This window comes from Cyprinus carpio, unplaced genomic scaffold (assembly GCF_018340385.1).
Source record: "Cyprinus carpio isolate SPL01 unplaced genomic scaffold, ASM1834038v1 S000006712, whole genome shotgun sequence".
Classification (NCBI taxonomy): Eukaryota; Metazoa; Chordata; class Actinopteri; order Cypriniformes; family Cyprinidae; genus Cyprinus; species Cyprinus carpio.
The window spans coordinates 29001-35000 of NW_024879319.1; positions in this window are offsets into that span (position 1 = coordinate 29001).

Consider the following 6000-nt stretch of genomic DNA (forward strand, 5'->3'; position numbering starts at 1 on the left):
GAGCTGACCCAGAGTCAGCTTTCATCAGAGGTTTTCCAGCACAAGTTGATGAGACTCACAAAAATTATATAGTTCATTTTGGAATTCTCCAAGCACTATTATAACATGAAGCAGTGTTCATTTTAATTTATTCTCAACTCACACATTAGCTATATGTTTCATCAGATTTAAGGAGAATGTGGGGATATTGCATAAAATATGGCTGGATGGAAAAAGGATAAATTCTAAAATCGAGCACACTGCACTTAACAGAGTCAAATAATTTGCATATAAGGTGCATAAACTGCTTGATGGAAACACATTTACTAAACAAATTCCTCAATGCCCATCAAAAAAGTCATGTGACTTAACCTCAACAGATCGTGTGATTGGATACACTGAACTAACCAGCACACCAATCTCATCACACAACATCTCAGATAGATAGTATTATATGATGGATATTATTTTTTATGATCTGGTATAATTTGCCTCTCAAACTGTCCGTCGCACAATTGCATTCCCAAACATCAGGCATCCAAACACAAGCTTGCTTTGTTAGTGTGTTTTCATCATTATATCTGAAAAAAAAAAGATACACAGTATTTTTTTTATTTCTGTTTTTTCTTAATGATATTTGTGTCAGCTTTTTTAGGAATCGATCATTTTGTTTAAATCATGGTTTATTCGCAAATGTTTTTATGCAACGTTCCCAATTTTCCCGCATAAGGTTCAAACTGTGGATGAGCATTCATGTTTTTGTTTTTTTTTTGCTGTTGTTTTGTTTTTTATATTTAATGTATTTCATTAATAACAATGCATGTGACACATCTCAACCTTAACAACACGTCGAAGCAAAATGGCTACCCATAAAAACATTTCTGTGCATCCAAAAAGCAGGTACTGAGTAGGTACTAAGTTTTGAATTTGAACTTTCTTTATTACTTGTTTTTTGACCAAAAGTTTTCCCAGATTTGATGTCATTACTAGTGAGATATTAAAGCAGTGTAGTTATGGGTTGCCCGATTATCTGTGCTGGTATTAGCATTTTTATGATTACTCGTGTCGGTCATTTTCAAACTTATTTGCTGATATAGATAATTTCAAAAACATTTAAATCATTTTGGTTAGAGCCCCTGTGTATTCTTAATTTCAAACTTTATTTTTATTTTACACTATTTTTAATGATATTTTCCTCAATATCGCGTTATTGGGCTACTTGATCTGTAGTAATCATGTACCGGCATTGGCCCTGAAAAACACATATTTTCGACCCCTAATTGTTGTATTAGATGATTGTTTAGTTAGTCACCACAGCACTCTCTCTTTTGTTGCAGATCATTAATTGTGATGTCGTCTCAGAAGTCTGTTCTGTGATGTATTTTAGTGCTTGAAACACTGTAAGAAGTAATTGCCTGATGAGAGGAAACGACGTCAGCAGCCTAATGCTTTGAGATGCAGCCGATGTGTTATTGTGTTCACTGTGAACATAATCATGACTCAGCGTACTCCTGCACAGGTTTAGTTTAACAAACCAAGAGTTTGGAGATTTATATGAAGGTAAGTTAACCTGCTTTCTGGAAAAATCCCACTGAAGGTCACAGAAGATCTGCACACACAACAGCAAGAAACCAAACAGAATAACCCCAAACAATCACCAAAAAAAATGTGGTATACCACTTAACAACGCCCTAGCAACTGACTTAAAAAACAAGGTAACCGCTTAGCACCACCCTAACAACCACACAAAAGAAATGTATAGACCACTTAGCAAAACCTAACAGCCATCCAAACAGCTCACAGAGATCTGCACAAAGAAACAAGTTGTTTCTTCAGAAACAGTCAAGCTGGAGTGCAGCGAAGGCTTGTTTCAGCTTGTTTTACCTCAGGCTGTGGCGGCGCTGGTCCCCCCGGCCTCCTCTGCACGCACAAACGGAGGGTCCTGAGACGCGGGCGGAGCCGTACCTGAGCTTGACCAATAGACAGAAGCAACCAAAGCGCGCAGAACAACCTTCATGATCAGCTCTGGAGAGATCTTAGTTTCCCGTGCTGCTGCTGTTTATAAAGCGGAGCACCTGTTTCGTAACACGAGCATGAGCTGATGCTTTCCAGATGACATCTGAACAAACAAGATCTGACCCGACCTCCGGGAACGACCGCGCTACAGACTGCTGGAACCCATTCACGAGAAGAAGATCTACAGCTTACAGCTAAATCCACTGATAGGCGTGACATCTGTCTCCCCCTCTTACATGAAGTCCACCTGCTGGAGGTCATTAAGGATCTAGCTTTTGTTAGTAGTTTATAAAATAAATACTTTTGATGGAAGCCGATATAGAGGACTACACTGTAGTAGTCAAAAGAAAGTAGATTTCGAGTGAAATAATACTTCATCTATACATCTACAATTTCAATCTCATATTTTCTAGATATCCTGTCCTAACCAATTCATCCATGTGTAAGCTGGTAGTGATGGACTTCTCATGGGACAAAACAACTAAAATGGCGCTTTTAGTGACTTAAATAGAATGGATGGAATGAATGAATGAATGAACAAACAAAAAATACTTTGAAAGTCCACTGGGGGGTCAGCAACTGTTGGTTAGCAACATCCTTCAAAATGTCTTCAGTACGGTGGCCACGAAGTGCAAAACAGATTACAATTCTGAAAACAAAATAACAAATTACAATGAAAACACAACAACAAATCAGAGAGAACCGAAAGAGGTATGGTATAGTTTGAGACAGCGCCATTGGTTTGGGATTACTCACCGCTGACAGGAAGAGACATCGGTCAATCAAAGTATACAGTATACCCTCAGAATATCCCTCATTTGTTTTGTTGCTTCGCAAGTCCGTAAGCTACTATCATGTCGCTTCCCCCCCGGTTTAATGGTTCCAATACAGTTGAAAACTTGTGATTCTTTGTTGTAATTGGTGCATGATCACTTCTGTCGTTTCCCTAACCTTTTCCTGCCCATCATCTACTGAAAGTGCGCGTCTCCCCGCTGCAGTGAGAGAATTCCGCTCAAATGCCATCGGGAGCACCGGGACATTCCCGGGCCGGTGGACCGGTTCCGAGTAGTGAGTGAGTCGATCGCCGAAGCGAGGGAGACCTCCCTGACAGTAAGCACTGTTTTTTAAATTACAAGCAAACTGCAAAAAGAAATACTCCAAAAAGTGTGAAGTGGCGCTACGCAATGCATCCGCCGGCCGTGCGCGCAAAAGCAGTTCTCCCGCACAGCGCTGCGCTTGCGCCACAATGTAAAGTGAATAAAACATCGCAAGTCGCTTCATCCATTCAGACGTGACACAGAATTATTGTTATTAGTTGTGTTATATAGGAATGCATCCGCCAGCCGCATGCAAAAGAGCTGATCAGTCAAACACCAATGCATAGGCTAGTCAATTCAGCACAATAGTAATTTACCGTGGTTTTACTTCTTGTGACCTTCAGCACAATGGTAATTTACCGTGGTTTTACTTCTTGTGACCACCATCTTACTAATATGCCTACTAATCGTAAGCCAAGAATTTCTCTCTTTAGATGTTTAGTTCTAATTACCTTTAATAGAATAAAATGTTGATTCAGTAAGAGCCCGATGTAAGATACATATCAGTGTCTTATATAAATTATGTGTGTATTGAATGATGACTGGGTATAGTAAACCACTTTTTACTTTAGGACTACACCACCAGCAGAGTCGTGGTAGAAAAGTTCGAGATGGTCTTAAAGTAGCTCGGTTTAAAATGTATTTTTGTATGAATTGCGCTTACTATGGAATAAAACATACGGAGTGTCCTATTTATACTTTGTGCAAATACCGCTGCTTTATTACCATTTTGGCATTGATATTTTGTCATCTCCAGTGGCGCACAGATGGTCAAGTGTGTTTCTTGACTTTTTTAAATGATCGACACGGGTTCAACTCCCACCTTTTGCCTAACTTTTTTTGTTTCCCTCCCTTTTCAAATCTCAAATCACATCGTAAAGGCATTTATTTTCAATTAAATCAAAAAGGTGAAAATAAGTATGGATAGGGGTAGGGTAGAATGTAGGGAGGTGGGCTTTATTGTACCAATAAGTTGGCATCCATTGGATATTTTGAATTAAACTTATATTTTACACACTCAATACGTTATTATTGCATACTGTTTTATAATGTAATACAATACTGAAGTGCAGATAATTGCCACTATGTTGCAACACGTAGAGCAGACATAACAGAAAATCCTGCTGTTTTAAACAGTGTAAATAGGTAATTTGCACTTAGTGTAAATAGATTCCATTGCTAATACTAGATTTGAAAAGGGAGAAAACCAAGTTTCAGCATAAGGTGGATCGAACCCGGACACACTCCTTAACCATCTGTGCCACGGGAGCTGACAAAGTACCATTGCCAAATACTAATAAGGCAGGTTTATTTGCACAAAGTCTAATAGACACTCCGTAGTTTTATTCGCTTAGTAAGCGCAATTCATACAATACATTTAAACCGAGCTACTTTAAGACCTGTCTCTGAACTTTCCCTACCACGACTCTGCTGTTCTTTCGGCTGGGTTCTTTTCTGTATACTTTGATTGACCAGATGTCTCGTCCAGTCAGCGGTGAGTAATCCCAAAACTATACCTACCTCTTCCGGTTTTGTCCTGATTTGTCATTGTGTTTTCTGAATTGGTATTTTTTTTTCTTCTTTCATTGTGTTTGTAATTTGTTACTTTGTTTTCATAATCGTATTCCTGTTTTGCACTCCGGGCCCACCGTACTTCAGTGTGTACAACAGAAGAAAGAACATCAGGGAGTGAACATGATGAACAGAATTTTGGTTTAATTTTGGTGAACGAATGCCTTTAAAGATGTACTTTTTGTGTTCCACCATAATAACTAATAATAAAACTATAGATTTGAATTATTTTATTTATTATTTTATTAAACTAATAATGCATTTTTGTGTTCCACTTTAATAATTGTTGCACTAGCTGGATGTTTTTGACATCTTAGCCTCTCTGCATTGGTTTGTATTCCCTCTTTAACCAAACCTTTGTATATCTGCCTGACAAAACAGTTTATGCAATTTAATTCACTTTGCATTGGCAAGATTATTTAAAAAATAATGTTTTTAATTTTTAGCACATTTACTTTTACTTAGTACCTGCATTTTCGCTTGAGTATTACATCGCCCTGTATCATATCTGCTGTTTTGCTCGAGCACTTCACAATATGATATATGATAGCCTTTATTGATGTATTTGCTTTTGACAACATTTGTAAGGTGAAGAAGTCTTGTATTATTCCTTAATTAACAGAAAAACACGGGCACAAACACACACTTCCTGTCTTCATCGGATCCAGAATATCTGATCACTTCTTATGTATGATATTGCTGATTTTCAGAGTTATGGCCAGTGATGCAGATGTGGTGTTTCACTGAAACAGTCACAGACTGCTTTGCACATTGTAAGTTCAACACACTTTGAATACTTTCTGTCTTCTTTGAAACACTTGCCCTTGACTTCTTTTTTGGTTATTTTTTATGATGCATTCTTATACTACTTTTTTTCAAGCGCTTAGCAATGAAGTCTGAACAGTCACTGATATTAATGTCTCATTATTTGTATGACCTTACAGCAGAACCAGCAAACCAACAACCACACACTCGACTCTCTCTCGTACAGCGAGCTAAACACTAAATCAAATCGGTTCTTGTCTTAAAACTCCTATTTTCCCGCAGTTTTAGCATTTAAAGGTTCGATTCGTTCTAGTGAATCGGTTCGTCCTAAACGGCTCGCTCTCTCAGAAGTAGCTTTGGAAAGATTCATTCTAGCGAATCGGTTCGAAGGTCTGATTCATTCTAGTGAATCACTTCGTTCGGACGGTGCTTCTAAATTACAAACCGATTAACTTACCAGATGATCCATCCCCTAATTTCTTTTCATTTAACAATGCCAATCAGTATTATAGTTTGAATATTTTTTTATTGTAAATGTATTTTTTTCAGTTTTGATGTTGTCATCCTGAAT